Source organism: Notamacropus eugenii, chromosome 2, assembly GCF_028372415.1.
Source record: "Notamacropus eugenii isolate mMacEug1 chromosome 2, mMacEug1.pri_v2, whole genome shotgun sequence".
NCBI classification, from domain to species: Eukaryota; Metazoa; Chordata; class Mammalia; order Diprotodontia; family Macropodidae; genus Notamacropus; species Notamacropus eugenii.
The window spans coordinates 259,866,920-259,884,977 of record NC_092873.1 but is presented as its reverse complement, the minus strand read 5'-3'; the positions used below and the strand labels follow the sequence as shown (position 1 = coordinate 259,884,977).

Genomic DNA, 18,058 nt, shown 5'->3' with positions numbered 1-18,058 from the left:
TCATAAAAAAATATGAGTTTTTAAATGAATTTTTTTGAAAATGAATTTTTGTGATTCTGAATTACGTATATCAAGGAAGTAAACGTTAGGGTGGAACAATAAGACACTAGCTTTCCCATGAAACTTGTTTGAAAAATCTGTTGTTTTAAATTTCCACATGGCATTATGTTCATTCATGTTGTAATGATCTTTTCTCCTCTAAATTCACAATGACCAAGGAAACATTGTAATGTGTATTTAATTTGAGAGTTCTTTTTTCCCCACCAGTGGTAGAAAACTGGCATCCAAGAGCACATACATTCGGTTCAGCTGGTACATTGTAAAGTCTTTGCTGAAACTAACGGCTGAAAGGGAAACTCGGAAGCTGAATTTGAAGAGGTTTTGAAGGAATTTGAAGAGATGATATTACATGTCAGTTTTTAGCTGATATAATTAAATTGTATATTTACAGAAGCCTAATTGAAGGGTTTTTGTTCCTGTTGTAAGCTAAAATGTTAAAATATGTGTTATTTGCATACTCTAGTAAGCCTGTTCTAAAACATCATGTTAATTATATCATGGCATATGGCACTGTAACATTTATTTCTTCCTGAGGCACCATGATACAAAGTACTGTGAAATGTCTAAATATCCTATTCACGTAGCCCACCAGATATTGGAAGCTTATTTTTCCCTATGTATATAGACTGTTCTATATATGAGCTCCTTTACTTAGTTATTCAGCCAGAGTAAGGGAAAATATTCTAGAATTTGTTCTCTAGAAGCCATTTCTACATAAGGCCCTCACTTGCTCCTCAGACCCATCCACTGGAAATAATGCCTTTGCCTAAAACACTGTGATATAGTTACCATGATGTGCAGTAATACAGTACATTTGTTCTGTCTGGAGACAGAAAATTTCCATCCCTGTCCAAATGAATAGTCATAGCCAGAATTTAGAGTCTCTATCCCAACCTAGCAAAAGTAGATCACAACCTGCTGGTGGTGGTCTGCATGCTGACCAAAAACTGTGCATGGATGTCAAATTGGGTGTACGAGGTGTCGGAAAAGAGAAATGAATAAAAAAACCGTTTGGTGTAGTAGATCAATCTGTTTCTGAAGGTCTGATGGGCAAGTCTGTCAAGGAGAAAGGCAACAATGTCCAGTTTTACTATAGTTAATAACTTAATGAGCTAAAAATGATTTTCTGTGTGACACAAAGAAATCTTTGTACAAAAATATGCACAGTGCAATAATTTAAAAAGGTCTTAACTTTGCATTTATAAATTATAAATATTGTACATGGTGTGTAATTTTTCATGTATTCATTTGCAGTCTTTGTATTTAAAAGAATTCTTTACTGTTATGTTTGTATAATAGAAAAATAATCATTTATTATGATCTAGGCAAGCTGTAAATAAATTCATAAAGCAAACTGCCAGTATATATGCCTATATGAGAGTCCTATTGGGAACCTCTGTTTGTTTTGTCTACTGGCCTACAGCAGCAAGAAATCTTTGTGGATATGTAATTATACATATAAAGTATATATATATATGTATGATACATAAAATATATTTAGAAATGTTCATAATTTTAATGGATATATTCTTTGGTGTGAATATTACTGAATGAATACAGAGTTTTTTAAATATCATTTTTCATGTCCATCTTTTGCTCTCAATGATGGGGGGAGATTATAGAGACTTTGTATAAATTTGTATCGATTAGGGGAAAAATTTCCCTCAGAGAAAATTGTAAGTGTGTTTCTTGATGACAAGTTAACATTTAGTCTACATGTTGTATTCCACCTAATCATTTCTTGATTTTTTTTAGGAGAAACCTTAAACATCTTTATTGTTGTAACATATGTATTACTTTCAAAAGTATTTTCACCCCCATTATCTCATGTAATACCCTTAACTGTCCTCTGAGATCCAAGTAGCATTGCCCTTATTTCACCAAGGATAAAATTGAACAGCACAGGCAAAAGAATGGCCCAGTTTGGACTTATGACCCCTGGGCCAATTCTCTTTGCCCTTTCTGGTGTTGGTCTTCTGAAGTGCCAGATCCTAGAAAGTGAATGAGCTGCTCCACAGGTGACTTGGAAAGTGTACAACCTGGTTTAGCCAAGTAGGATTATTATTCCCTGCATTATTAGTCCAGCATGACAATTAATGCAGCTTTCTAAGTGCCTGATTCCATTTAGGAAGTCAGTAGTTGACTCATTTGGCAAACTCTAGCCTATTCAATAATCCATTGAAAATAGATCATTTTGCAACTGGTAGACATTAAGTTAATTTCATTGTGTAAGGAAACAAGCAGTTGTAGAAGGAATGAAAGTGTAGTATTTCTTCAGTTATATTAAAGGGAGGTTTTAGACCCAAAACTTTTTGTGGTCAAAGGAGCAGAGTATCCATATGGTCTTTCCTTAAAGACTGATGAGCAGCCTACTGCACCAAGTAGCAATATTCACAAGTCTGTTTTCTAACCTAAAAAAGGAGGAAGAGCAGTTTAACTATATCTTGTGACTACTCTTTGCAGCAAGTATTAGAAAACAGAATTACTTGTTGTCATGAAGACATATTCCAAGCATGAGTTACCAGGGTTGTAAAATACAGAACTATAATAATAAATAGCACACAAGTTTTGGAGACTATCAGGAGTCTATCAATCAAATATTCAGGAGAAAAAAAGGCCACATTTATTATTAAGTATAAATTGATACAACTTCATTAATTAGGAAGAAGTGTAGGCCATTTATGACTACCTTTTCAGCCAGTTAGTATTGAGTGTACTCAGTACATAGCATAGCACCAGGCACTTAAAAATATCTTATCTCTCCCCCTTATGAACATATAATACATTGAAGTTTTCTTGTCAAGTGCACATGTCTTTTATAATACTAAATAAAATTTTCCTGTTTGTGTGTATTTAGAGAGAAAACTCAATTTGTAAATGACTTTGCAATCAGAGGACTTGGGTTAAAGTTCATTGTCCTTGTGACTTTGTTAAATTAGTTAAGTTCTCTGGGCCTCAATTTTCCTCCCCTTTAAGATGAGTGAGTTAAACTAGTTTGCTTTTTAAGCTTTCTCCCAGCTCTGATTCCTGTGATTTAAGATTATCACAATAACAAAGTCAAAGATTGACACACGATATAAAGACAAGTCTGAATTTTAATCTGCATCTCAATCACTCTTGCTTCTCTGTCTTCATGCTAATCCTGCACAGGATTGAGGAGGCAGAGTAAGACTTTGCTTCAATACCTGCCAATGAGTCAGGTAGAGTAGCAGTTGCTGAGAAGGGAGCTTCCCTGTGGAAAATAGGAAATAACAATAACTCTAGGCTTGAACTTAGAACTGCCAAGTCAAAAATTAGATCCCTTTTTTCCTTTGTTTTGCTTTTGAAATTTCTGCTGCTTAATTCATCTAGAATAACTGAAAGATGAGAAAGAATTATGCAAAAACTTTGCAGATCTAAGAAACGCAAAGCATGATATCCAAATGAAGAAAAGGGAAATAGAACATTGGAGCCATAGTAAAAGTAAACGTAAATGTGGATAAACTAGACTCAAAATAATAGAAAAACCCCTCTGAACTAGACTTTTCTTTTTCCTTTTCCTGAAACCCGTTTTCAGGAGAAATAGAAATTTTTTTTAATGGATTTTAGGGATGCATTTTTAAAACCAAATCAGGCTGGAAGGTTTGGATGTCATGAAGTCAGTGTACATTCAGTGCTTCCATCTCTACATTTCTACTTCATTAATGTTCAGAGTGATGACCATGAGACCATTCAGCATTTTTAGTCCTCAAATGACCATTTAGCTTTGTTCAGGCAGAAATGTAGACTACTACATTTTGATTTTCCATAAGAACTGAATTTTATTTTTTTTTAACAATGCTTTCTGATTAGCCTTAAATTATATAATACAATAAAACAGTTCCCCCAGTTACTATGATATAGCATTATGAAAAAAACTTGAAAGGACCCAGAGGTCTTCTGGTCCCATCTTCTGAAATATTGTCTCAAATGAGATAATACTTATATTGACAGTATTTGTAAAGCACTTAGTACGATAGCTGGTACATAATACGCACTCTGTAACTGAATGCTTATTCCCTCCCCCTTCCTACCCTTTGCCAGAATCCCTTCTACTACTCTCCTGATGGACCATCCATCTTTCACCCTAATACTGAGCCAAAACCCACCATTATCACAGCCATCCGCCCTAGTTCTGCTTTCTAATGTACATACACACACACACACACTACAATAAAGCTGCTCTTCTCCACCAAAGTCCCATTATTTTTAGGTTGTTTTGTGTGCTCCATTTCACATTCTTTTCCTGGCTAAAGATCTCCCTTTTCTAGTTTCTTCAGTGTTTCTTTTCCTGGAGTACTGTCCACACTTCTTGCTTTCCTGATTAACATCCTTCTAGATGTACTCTACATCCTGTGCATCTTAAATGCAGCAGAATTTTGCACCATTCTTCAAATATACTCAGCAGAGTAATAGTAGGAAGCAATATAGGAACTTCTGTTTTCAGTGTACTAGGTAACGTCCACAGATGGGAGTTTTCATTCTGTCAGTGAAAAGGTGTGGGTGGTTTTTATATTATAGAATGTTGAAGATACTTACCTAATCTAGGCATGAAAAAAAGATAAACTGAAACCTTTACAATGAACATTCTGAAAAAGGAGACATTTCTATCTATTCAGGACAACTTGCTTATGCTATCAGGTTAGCGTGGTGAACTGGCCAAATTCCAAATGAATCATTTTCAAGTTTTCTCCTTGTAAAAATGAAGTGAAATTGACTGATTCAATTCTATTTTTCTGTTAGTGCCCTAGAGAAAAGAATGGTGTCTTGGTTGGTTTGTTTTTAGATTTGATCTCACTATAAAATCAACTGATCATGTGGTAACTCTCATTCAGGAATAAACCCTGAAAAGAGTCATCTTCTCACTATGACACAGGGAGCAGAAACCACATAATTCCACTGAACACAAGTCAACATATTTGTAATGACTGGATTGTTAAGAATTAATAACAGGAAAATTAAGCAATTGTGAACAAATACATTTGACACCTACTCTTAAACTGGTTTTAGAGAATAAGACATATCTCAAAGATGAACTGTATTGCAAGGGGCTCTTAGTAGTTGTATTTGTGTTTCAAGGTGCTGAGATTGTGCCAGAGACATATTTAAATACAGTAACAAAGCTGTATCTTTCATTTGAAAATTGCTGGGATGTTATGGAAGAACTTTGTTGTCTTTTTTTTAAGGTCCCCTGAGTTCCACTCACATGGAATTAAAAAAAGAACCCAATGTTTTCTAACACTATCTTTGTTGTGTACTTAAAAATAAATATAACTTTTGTGGAAAAGGTAATCTTGTGTGTTATTTTGAGTACCAACTAAATAAATATGAACAATTGAATATACCTACTTAGCTGGTATACAGATTAACAGAAGAATGTCATTGCGAATAGCACTACATTTCAGCCCTGGCATCACTTTAGTAGTGTTTGTGGTAGTAATGGTAGTGGTGATAGTGGTGGTGGTGGTGGTAGCTAGTGCTTATATAGCATTTTTATGTTTATAAAAGCTCTCATGTTACCTTATTTTATCCTGGTAATGATAATAATAACTGACATTTTATATAATACTTAGAGGTTGGGAAAACACTTGACATATGTTACCTCATTATATACTGACAACATTCCTGTCAACCAGATAGTATTATTATCCCCATTTTACAGATGAATGAATAAATAGGCTTAAGAAAGGTTAAGCAACATGTCAAGAGTTACACAGTGAATGTTTGGGGTAGGATTTGCACTCAGATCTTCTTGATTGCACATCCAGCACACAATCAGTGACCACCCAGCTGCCAACCCTGGGAGGTATGTGGTATTATTTCTCCCATTTTATTCATGAGGAAACTGAAGCTTAGAGGTTAAAAGGATTTATACTCAAATCTTGATCCCAAATCCAGAACTCTGCTATTTACTATTTTTAAAATAAATTGAATGAGGTCTTAACATTTGACTTGAATTCTTCCTGTTTTTCCCTAAAGAAGAGCATTTTTTCTAAAGGAAAAAATGCTTCTCTGTGTCCTGTTGCCAGGAAAATACCTCCTAGTAAGAAAAAAAATCCTTTCTATTCTTGGCATTTGTGCGTCTTTCTCTAATGAAAATTGGTTTGTTTTGCTTTGTTTCTCCATTTTCTTTTCTACCGAGAGAAGCCAGAGATTTGTGAGAGTTACTTGATTGTGGCCAAACCTGCTTTCACAATACAAAAGGCCTTTCACTAAATAAATAAGCCTCCAGCTTTATTTGTAGCAAATATAAAACTGGGAAAGAACAGAAAACTTGCAATAAGTTTCCAGGTTCTCTATTTTTCCATTTCTGGCTCACTGATATAAAAAAGGTTTCTGTAGATTCAAAAAGATTCCATGAGGACTCAAAAAAAACCCCCAAAAAACTCCAAACAAAACTAGGAATGCAAAGGCCAGGTTACAACTGCAAAATATTTGGTTTTAGTCATCAGAAGACAGCAGTAAGAACTCATTTCTCTTGCACTCTAAAAGTTTGTATAGCACTTTTCCTTCAGCACCAGGAAAGGCAAGGGGGCTATTGGAAAAAAAAACAAAACTGTATTTGGGTCCTGGCTCTGACACTTCACAACCTTCTAAATCCCTAAGTATTAAGTGCCAACTCTGTGCCATGCCCTTTGCTAAGTGCTGAAGATGCAATAACTGAAGTCCTTGCTTTCAAGAAACATTCTACAGAGGTGGACAATGGGTTACAGATAAAAGCATATCCAGAGACTATACAAAGCAAATCCAGGCTAGTTTGGGGAAGAAGGGTGCTGCCCTCTGGAATGATCAGGAAAGCTTCATGTCAAAGGTGGCATTTGTGATTTTTTCTTCTTCTAGGTAACACAGCTGAGACTTGAACACAAGTTTTCTGTCTCTCCAAATCTTCTGTCCGTTGCTCCTTACCCTGTGTTCCATTCTCCAAAGTGAATGCCTTTTATACATTAGTTTGAGATTTACCATGAAACCCATACTTGTTTGAGAGGAAAAAAGATAAGTGCTGCTCATCCAGCATCCTCGGAGTCTCTTCTCCATGGGTTTCTAGTACAAAGACATGAGGGCAATGTAAAGATTAAAGATTATTGATTTCAAATGAGCCTTTCTGGAAAGTGTGATAGAAAGCACTTGCCTGTACACATTTTGGTATGAAAAACATAGTATTACTATTATTTTTTTTCCCAAGAGCAATCATAAAATAGATTTTTAGTAAATTTTTAGATTTAAGGCTGCAAGGGACCTTAAAAATAATCAGTTCTAACCCCTCATTTTACATCTGAGAAAACAAAGGCCTATAGGTCACTCAGCTAGTATATCACAGGGCCAAGGATTCAGATCCTCTCTGACTCCCAAACCACTGATAAACTCTATCCTTCCATATCTCAAAAATAGGAGCTGATAGTCCTGAGTGACACACAGATTTGGAAGGAACATCAGAGTTGCAACCTATTACAATCTAACTTAAAAAAGAAATCCACTCTTTAACATTCAACATTCAAGACTCTCAGTGAAAGGAAACCCCCTCTGTCTTGAGGAAGTCCATTTCACTCTACACAGTGAGTTAAAATTTGTGTGTCAGTTATCATACAACCCCAATCTCTAGTTCTGCCTTCTGGGCACAAGCAGGTTCAGTTTGAAATCTTATTCAAATGAAGGTGGAGTCAGTTTCTTATTTCTTTGCTAGTGTCAGTAACATCAGGGTAGTGCATCCTACCATTGAACTGGCCATTTACCTTGCTCCAATCAAGAAAAATCACATCACTATCTGTAAGTCAGACAAAATAGTAACTTTGACAGGGATGTAGATGCCTAAGCACATCTGTCTCTGCTATCAGAGTCTTTAGTGAAGGAGTACGCAAAATGTCTTCATTTTTGTTTTCGTTTTTGTTTGTTTTATACCACCTAGTATTCTCATAAGGTCTGAGAAGTATGTATATTCCCTCCAATTACCCTAATACTGAGAAAGGTCTCAAGAGTTACAAATATCGTTTTTCCATGTAGGAATGTAAACAGCTCAATTTTAATAAGTCCTTTGTGATTTTTTTTTCCTGCTTACCTTTTCATGCTTCTCTTGAGTCTTGTAATTGAATGTCAGCTCTGGTCTGTCAGCTTTCTATTCATCTCTGGTCTTTTCATCAAGAATGCTTGCAAGTCCTCCATTTCATTGAATTTCAATTTTTTTTCATCTAAAGGATTATACTCATTTTTCCTGGGTAGGTGATCCTTGATTTTAATCCTAGTTTCTTTGACCTCTGGAATATCATATTCCAAGCCCTCTGATCCCTTACTGTCAAAGCTGCTAAATCTTCTGTTATCCTGATTGTGTTTTCACAATATTCTATTTTTTTTTTTCTGGCTACTTGCAATATTTTCTCCTTGACCTGGGAACTCTGGAATTTAGTTATAATATTCCTAAGAGTTTTCCTTTGGGGATCTCTTTTGGAAGATAATCAGTGGACTCCCTCAATTTCTATTTTACTCTCTGGTTCCAGAACATTAGAACACTTTTCCATGATAATTTCTTGGAAGATGATGTCCAAGCTGTTTTTTTTTTTTTTGATCATGACTGTCAGGTAATTTTAAAATTATTTTTCTATATTTTTTTAATTTTAAGATTAATAATTATAATAATTTATTAGCTAATCAATTAGCAAAATCCTTATAACATGGAGAAAATAGTGATTTGCTGACCTGGTATTTCTTGAAACTGTCCTTTTTAAGCATGACCCCTTTTTTCTTTTTTAAAAATTTATTTATTTTTAATTTTCCACATTCACTTCCACAAGATTTTGAGTTCCAAATTTTTTTCTCATCTCTCCCTCCTCCCACCCCAAGGTGGCATGCATTCTGATTATTATTTGCTAATTATATTGATAATAGTAATTATTATTAAATTAATAACTTTTAAATTATCTCTCCTGGATCTATTTTCCTGGTCAGTTGTTTTTCCAACTCTGTTAACGTAGGGCTGTGCTTCCAGTGCGGAGGGTGCTCTGTCCCAAGCTTCAGGGATTTTGTGCAGCTGTTTTCAGAGATATTTCTAGGGACCTGTAAATTGTCAATTCTTCCAAGGTCAAAGCAGAGGTATTAACTCCTCCTATATTCTGATCTGTGAGTAACCACAAGCTCTGTTCTGTCTTGGAACTGTGAGAAGGATTCCTTCTCTACAACCACCACAAACTCTGCCAAGCCAGCACTCCTCTTCACCCCAGGCCCACAACCTAGGTCACAACCCAGATCTAAGCACTCGCAAAGCTAGATAATCTGGCTGCAGAGGCAGCAACGAGATCCCTGAAATCCCTCTGTTCAGCCACCAGTCCCCTCACTGTCTGTGGGCCAAGATCTCTGGAAACAACTATGGCCACCACCAGGGGTCTGGGACCTGACCACTCCTTTGTCACCCAGGTACCACAGACTTTTCCTACTGATCTTCTAAGTTGTCTTTGGTGTCTGTGATTTGAGAAGTCTGGAAACCACCACAGCTGCTAGGGATTCAGTCGCAAGTCCTGCTCTGAGTTCACTGGGGCCTGGTCTATGCTGGCACATTTTGTGCTGGACTGTGCTCCTCTCTCAGCCTGGTGCAACAGACCTTTCCTTTCAACTTCCAGGTTGCCTTGGATGGGAAATTTTTTTCACTCCATCTTTTTGTGAGTTCTGCTGCTCTAGAATTTGTTTAGAGTCATTTTTTACAGATATCTGGAGGGGTTGGGGGAGAATTCAAGCAAGTCCCTGCTTTTACTTTGCCATTGTGGCTCCACTTCCCATGACCCTTCTTCTATATCTTGGAGACTTGATTACTCATCTTTAGACAAGGAACAAAACTTCTGACCCCTTAGATCAATGCTAAGATCCATTGCTAGCTCTTTGAGAAAAGTCTATAAGATAGTAAATCATATTTGCTGCTTTCAATTTTCAGCTGAACTTTTAAAAATGTATTAAAGCACCATCTAGAGTTGAAAAGTAAAAATAGCATGTAGTATAAAAATAAACCCTACTTGGTAAGTCATTCTTTTTTTTTATTCCAGATTTAGAAAATACCTAATAAAATAGCCATTTGCATATACATACTAGAAGAAAAAAAGAAGGTGGTATAAGCAACTGCAAATCTTATTGCATATAACTTGTTTTTCTTTTAAAATATATAATAAATTCAACACTTAACTTTGAAAGCTGATTTTCTTATCTATAACTCCTAGTCTTGCTTCTCTTTTTTTTTTATGCTTTCAAAATGATTCAGTGGTTCTCTTTCCTTTCTTTTCTCTTTTTCTCCTTTTTTCCTTTTCTTTTGAGGGGAGGAGGTTTTCCTGTATCTAATGCTCCTCTCCTCCCTATAATTAAAAAATGAAAAAAAATCCCTTTATAATAAATATGTATAGTCAAGAAAAATTAACGTCTGCATATTCTACACAGTAAAAATGTGTTACTTTGCATCTTAGATCCACCACCTCTCTGTCAGGAGCTGAATAGCATTGTTAATCAGTCCTCTGGAGTCATGATTGGTTATTGTATTGATCAGAGTTCTTAAGTCTTCAAAGTTGTTTTTTTTTTTCTGTAAAATATGATACAAAGTTCTCACCTGAGGAAGCAGGAGGTGGGTGTGGGTGGGAACAGGAGATCTATAGGAAGTTTGAGGAGGGATAAAAAGATTTGGAAAAGCCTCTGTAGAGAATGGGATAGTAAGCTGACAAGAGAGATATAAGTAGGATGGTCCAACAGCAGCAGTAAGGGCCCAGTCAAGATTATGTTATGTAAATTTTTAGTGAACCCAATCAGAACAGTTTGGTGATTTTTTTTTCCACCTTCACTGAGCATTATACGTGTAGGAGCAAAGGCCAATGAATGATGGGAATGATCCAAGGTTGAGGCTTGGCTAAGTGTTATCAGCGTCATGGAATTCAAGAAAGGATGACAGTGTATAGTTGAGTTAGTTCACCAAGAAGTCAAAATAGAGAGAAGAGAAGAGAGCACCTCATGCAAGAGAGGTGATGTGGGAAAGAATTAATGGGTGAAGTGATTGGAGGTCATGGTATAGATGAAGAAAAGGGTTATGTAAGCGAAGGCAGAAAGAGAAGTGAAAAGTCAATAGAGTGTGGATAGATAGGGGTATTTCAGAATTCTTGAACATGGAAGTGGTAAATTTGTGGGTGATGGCAAGATCAAGGGTATCTTTGTGTGTGACTGAGGCAGGGTGGAGAAGTAGCTCATGAGAGGTAAATAGGTTGAGGAACTGATATTTGAGGGAGAATTAATGTATATGATGAAGCTGCCTAATAGGAAGGCAAGAATTGGGAAGGAGAGAAAAATTATAAACCAGGCATCAAAATCATTGAGGAAGAAAGAAGAGTGATCTGGGGAGTCTATAGGCAACAGCTACCAAGATTTTGATTGGGTGGGAGATATGAATAGCACAAACCTCCAAGGAATAGAGATTGATGAATGATAAAGGAAAGGGAAGAACCTGGAAGTGGTGATGGGGAGCAAGGAATATTCCAACTTCCCTTCCTTGATGAGTGAGTTGAGGAGAATAAAAGTACAGCTAGTCCTGGGAAGGGTGACCAGGGAGGCTGTATTATCAGGAGAGAGAAAGTTTTCAGAAAGAGCTAGTGGATAGAAGGAGAAGGAAAGGAATAGATTTAAGATAAAGGGAAGTTGCCTATGGAACAGGCATTCCAGAAGGCACAGTGGAAGGCCTGGGTAGAGTTAGGATGAAACTTTGAGGGAGGATGATGGAGGGGCATGAGGAGGAAGAATCAAGTAGTGGGTGGTGAGGAGTGGGGCTTGAATGATGGTCTACAGGAGTTCAGAGCCACTGGGATGTGAAGGATATGACCAGATGTGAGAATGTTCATTATTGAGTTGAGGGTAGCACTCCTGTGCTAAGGGCAGGCAAACAGGAATTGGGAGGTCTGAAGTCAAAGAGAGGGCCACTCTTTGCACTGTAGGTTTCCACATGCCAGTTAGGAGACTGGACTGGCAAAAGGAGGTAGAAGATGCTGGTGCAAGTAGAAATGGTTGTGTGGGGCAGATTGAAGATACTCAACTTGGACCCAAGGGAACACACTACACGAAACAGGTGATAGGAAGGTTCAGGGTGTTAGTGTATGTACCTACAGTCTTCTCACCTGAGGAGGCTGGCTGTGAGGTAGCAGTAGCAGAAAGCAATAGACTCCACTAAAATACTCACCACAGTGCCTGGTACATGGAAAGTACTGTATAAAGGTTATTTGTTGTTATTATTACTTGTGCTGAGTGTAAATCTACTGTTAACACCATAGGTATGTGGTTTCCCAAGTGCTGTGCTGGTTCTTTCTCCTCCTGTGGCTCCCATTGTCTCTTGGATGTGAGCCACCTTAGACAGGGTTTCCTGAGCACTGGTTGAATCTGGTCTCCTGCTATGGGTCTGCACTTCCTCTACATTTTTCCTTTTGCCTACTCTGGTTTGTCTCTAGTCAGAGCTTCTATAGACTTCTGGCCCTCCTTTTGTAAGTCCTCAATCGGATAGAAGAGTTTATACCTTTTTATCTTTGATTTTATCATTCTTATTTTAGGTGCATTTTTAGAGATTTACCTTTGTGTTTGGAAGATGTCTGAACTCTCTTTGTTCTTAACATCTATGTACCACTATCTTTCTACAATTCCTTGGTAAGTCATTCTCAAAGTCTGAGAATGCTACTAGAAGAACCTGAGAGAATATCCAGCTAAAACTTTCAGTTTTTCCCCATACACAAGAAAACTAAGGCCATTAAAGTTAACTAACTTGTCAGAGGTCAGTTTGTGAAAATCAGAATTAACCTCCAGATCTGTTGTGAGTGATTACAAATTTCTTCCCACTATAACAGTTGATAGAGAATCATAGGTCCCTAGAATGTTTGAGCTGTAAGATATTTTATAAATAATAAAACTGAGCTTCAGAGAGGTAAAAATGATTGTTCAAGTTAATATTTCTCATTTGAACTGTTCAAAAATAGTGGGCTGTATTGAAAAATTACTAGGTTCCTTTTGGTTTTCAAATGATGGCTAGATGACCAGTTGCTGGTGATATATTCTCTTTCAGGTATAAGTGGGATTAGATGGTCTCTGTGGTTCCTTCGATCCTTGGGATGCTGTGAGTGACATGTTGGTCCTTTATCAAAATTGTATATTATTACCATAGCCAACTTGGCTATGTTATTTGATCTGTACCTGCAATTTCTCTGGGGGAAGCTGAAAACTCTCTCTACCAGTGCAGATGGACAACTATTGTAATGTGGCCTTAGAAAGTTGCTGGGAACACTATAAAGTGGGAATGGTCATATAGCTTGTATGCTTAGAGTCTTCTAACTTCAAGACTATGCCTTAGTCTGTTTCACCATATTGTCTCTCCATTGCTTGTTAATCTTTACAAATTATCCAGATGAGTTTTGGCTCATGGCAGATCTTGGCATTTCCTGTGCCAATATAAATTCACTACATTGGCAAAATTATAACTGAAACTAATTTTGCTCTCATAAATGTTTATGTAGTAGAATAGTGAGAAATGAAAGACCTGCAAAAAGGGAATTTAGGAACCAAAAATGGATTAGAATGTGAGCTTCATTATATTTTAAGTTTGGGGTTATTTTTTTAAGCATTGTTTGATTTATTTGGAAATGTAATGTCATGCAAGCAATGCCATCTGTAAACCTGTAGACCTGGGCACAGATGGATCATTTCATTTTCATTCCCAGCTGAGTTGTTAGGGCCAAGGCAAGGCCCTTTTGTGGGCAAATCAGCCAAAGGCATTTTATGCCAATGAGCAGGTATGAAGGAAGCCATATGCTGAAACTTTGAGCTAAGAACTGGCATCAGACACGTTAAGTTCTAATTGTTGGCACTAGTATCATACTGTCCCGTGCCTAATTTTCTCCATCTTTGAAATGAGAATGGAAAACTACTACATGCCATCTGTCTACATGAATAACATTATTCATTTAGAAGTGGAAGAGATCTTAACGACCACCTGGTTCAGTTTCCTCATTTTGGAAAGAAACCTGCTGTGGAATCATGCCTCCAAAAATTACTAGTTGTTTGATCAGGGGAAGTCACTTAGCCTCTCTAAATCTGTTTCCTTATCTATAAAATGAGAATAATATTTCAAGTCAACAAGCACCGACTTTGTATGAAACACTATCCTAGGTATTGGACATACAGAAAAAAGGAAAAAAAAGTATTACAAGTCCTTGTGGCAAGAACCTTACTGAATAAATAGAAAAATAGTAACAAAGCATGGAAAGTAATTTCCTGGGACAGGGCAGGACCAAAAACCAAGGGGATTAGGAAGGAGTTCAGGGTAAGGGTGATGGAGCTAGAGCTTCCAAGAGGCAAAGATGTGGGGTGAGATCATTTCTTCTAGGTAGCAGAGAAAGCTTGTGCAGAGGCAAAGAGATGGGCTAGAAAACTCGTAAGACCCAGATGAGATCACGTTAAAAAAAAGCACTTTGAAAATATTGAATCATTATGTAAATGAAAAGTATTGTTATTTTGTAGGTGAAGAAACTAAGACCCAGAGGAAGGAAGTAATTTGTCCCAAGTTATCCAAAGAACAGAATCAGGTGATAAATTTAATCGCTTGCAGGTTTAAAGCCAGCACTCTTTCTACTATACTGTGATGTCCTCTACTGAGGATTCTGAAAGCTATAAAGCATGTTATAATTGATATGCCTCATTAAATCCTTAAGTAAATGGAAATATCACTTTCCTTTTTGAATTCTGACCCTGAAGGCTCAATGCTCAAGGTCAAATATAGGATCGTAGATTTAAGCCTTGGAGGTCTAGACTGATCCTCTTATTTCAGACAGAGGTTAAGCATTATCCACGGTCACATCAGTGATAGTCAAGAACAGACTTTGATGACACATCCAGAATGATTTTCTCAAGTGAGAATTTTGACTTAACCTCTTTGATCCTGATTCACCATTAGTAAATGGTGTGATACCCAAGGACAATTCTTCTTGGGTGTCAGTAGAACTGAAAATGATGCCCCTAATTTTATGTGGAACTTTTTTCACATTTAAGCCTTTTTTTTTTTTGCATTGCTCTAGGCCTAGAGGATCTCAGGGAAAGAAGAAATGATGAGTTTCTGATGGAATCATTTTCTAGATAAAATGTTCAGAAATCTCCAAGAAAGAGGTTGCATTGATAGGCCTGTTTATATGCTAGCATTTCATTGGCTCAAAAACATGCACATTTAGAATGCCTCATACCTGGTTGGTGGAGATTAGAATATAAACAAAGCTTGTGGCTTACTGGTAATCATCCCACCTCTATCTAACTATTGCTAACTATTGATAGTAAGGAAATCATAACGGGCTTGAGTTTCATCTGCAAGATGGTGGAGTGACTTGGATGACCTCAGGTGCCTTCTAGCTCTCAACATCAAGAAAAATGAAATTTGTTAATAGGAAATTTTCTTCTTCTCCACCTACTGTTGCATATCCCCCTCTCTGCTCCCACCTCATGTCATTTCCACCATTTAACATTCTTGCCAGTCTTTCAAAGTTCAGCTCAAATGTTACCTCCTATGGTAGAAGACTATGAAATCTTTCCTTATCCCTACTGTTGTCTACTTCTGTGTCCCTTCACAATGCTTCATACTCTCTTTACTAATTTGTATTAATCTAATTTGTATCATATTTTTATATGTGCCTCGTCCTTGCCTACTTATTTGTAGGAAGTGAGAAGAACATAGGCTCTGGGATCCAGAGGACCTGGGTTAAAATCCCATGCCTTATACAACTTGTGTGAGCTTGGGCAAGTCATTTACTTTTCCTGGGCCTCAATTTCCTCATTTGAATTGTGGAATTAATTAAATATAGAATTAAGGGTGTTCATCTAAATTGCCTCTGATCTATGATCTGATACCTTAGCTCCTCAAGAGTCATGGTCATGCTTCATCTTTGTATTTCACTCACCATTCCACAGAGTTGTTTAATACAAGTTTATCAAATGAATGTTAAGGAACTCTCTACTACTTCATGCTATAAGGAGGATCCCTACTTCAGCAAGAGATAGAATCCAGAATACTTTTGAGACCCCTCTTTTAGCTCTCAATTTACTTTTTTTCTGACTCCTGCCTGACCAAGACTCCAGTAGGCAAAGCTAATTGCTTAGCAATACTCACCAAATGGGACTGCAGAGCAGGCATGGCTTTCTAGGCCTTAAATGGGCTCCCTCAGTCCCTGAATGAGATGGGGTAAGATTACAGCGATCAGGAGCCTAGAGTTCTCTTGGGTGTGTGTAGGCAGTTCTATCCTCGTTGCTAAGCAGCAGAAGTAAAAGCCGGGGGTGGGACTTAGAATGTTTGTCAGTTTCCCCAGTAACCCAGCACCTTCTGCCCATGGTGGTGGTTGCAGGAGGGAGACAAGTAGATGGCCCAGATTTGGAACCTGCATGTAAGTAGACATGGAGTATGTCATGTTTAGGCTTTTGCCTTTTGTTTTTAACACCTTCAGATCTAACAAACTGATTAAAAACAAAAAGCCTTCTTTGCAAAAGGAAACCAGTTTCCTTTTTCCACTTTCTGGAGGCTGGATATGGGATCATAAGATGTGCACATTGGTCTGGGAGATACGTTGTAGCTGGAGAAAATCGGTAACCACTTTTCAGGTACTACTTTTGACAAACTGAGGCCAGAAACTTCCAATGAAGTCAGTGGAAGGGGACAGTAGTGAAAAGTGGGACGGTGGATGCATGAATATATTTTTGTCTGATTACATATTTTCATCTAGAAGGCTAAGAGATGATACAGGTTGAAAGGCAAGGAGTTTAAAGCCAAGTTCAGGTTATACCCCTTAAAAAAAATGATAGGTCTCAAAATTCTCTGGCGATAAGTGCTATCTCACCTATTCCTCTCATAAATTGAATTCATACAGCCTAGTCCCAATATTTCACTGATTGGAATTAGTTAAAAATTTGAGTTACGTAATTGTTTTAGAGAAAAGCAGTTTTATCATCTTTAAAAATATATAAAAGGAATAGTGCAGCATAGTAGAAAAAAGACTACTCAAAGTTACGAGTCCTCACTTGGAGTACTACTACGTGCTAATCTCAATCCCAAACACTACAGCTTTCATCCTCAACACCCACATGAGAATGCCCTGACTCACCCTTCTAGGAAATCACTAATAGACTGCAACAGCCTTTCCTCTGATCTCTTCACTGACCCCCTAATCTCACAGGTCCCACACACATAATAAAATAGCTGCCTCTACTCTGCTGTGCTAAGGATAATGTCTTTAAACATTCCCTATGACAAATAAGAAGCTATGTCCTGATGCTCCTAAAAACAACCTACTGGAATTTTACCTTCCCTTTGGAACCTCCTTATAAGGGCAGGAGACAAGTAAGAAATCTTATGACTTGGCACCTATTTGTGTCTTCTCTGCCTTCCCTTCCCTTCCTTCTTATGGCCCATGGTATCTTAGTGGTGGGACTCAGTGGAAAGCACAAAGGATTTGGAATCTCAGGATTTATTTTGGAGTCCAGACTTTGTCCTTTACTACCCAAGTAACCTTGGGTAAGTCACTTTTTCTGAGCTTTGGTTTCCTTCTCTGTAAAATGAAGGGACTGTACTCAAATGATTTCTAAGGTCTTTCTAGCCCTAGATCTACGATCCCACATTCCTGATGAAGTATAAAGGTTAACTTGAAATGAACTTCTGTCCAAATGATGAAAATGCTTAATTAGTTGATTCTCAGCCAGTTGAGGAACTGGATGTTAAAAGTTTGGAAACAATTAGCCTTCTGGATCATAAAATTAAAAGCTGGAATGAACATCATAGATCACCTACATAAATGCCCCCATTTTATAGATTAGGAAAGTGAGTCCTAGAGACATAAATAATTTGCCATAGGTAGCAAGGTCAGGAATCAGACTCAATTTCTCTGTCTTCAAATCCACTGCTCTTTCCCCTGTCTGGGGATGAGGAGCCTGCAGCCTCAAGGCCACATGTGACCCTCTAGGTCCT

General features: G+C 37.4%; 1 protein-coding gene and 1 long non-coding RNA gene across 5 annotated transcripts in view; one reads left to right on the top strand and one right to left on the bottom strand.

Moving 5' to 3' along the window:
* Nucleotides 1–1,243: 1,243 nt before the first annotated feature.
* On the bottom strand, nt 1,244–16,342 carry LOC140527150 (uncharacterized). The gene is made up of 2 exons (XR_011974700.1): nt 16,214–16,342; nt 1,244–7,119 (listed from the first exon to the last, which is right to left on the bottom strand). It is a non-coding gene; the product is annotated as an uncharacterized lncRNA (long non-coding RNA).
* A 34-nt stretch (nt 16,343–16,376) lies between these two features.
* Nucleotides 16,377–18,058, top strand: part of C2H6orf118 (chromosome 2 C6orf118 homolog) — a 72,153-nt gene continuing 70,471 nt past the window's right edge. For all 4 annotated transcript variants that reach the window (XR_011974698.1, XM_072643853.1, XM_072643851.1 and 1 more), the window contains exon 1: nt 16,377–16,484. The gene's annotated coding sequence lies outside the window, so the exon portion shown is untranslated. The remainder of the gene's footprint in view (nt 16,485–18,058) is intronic.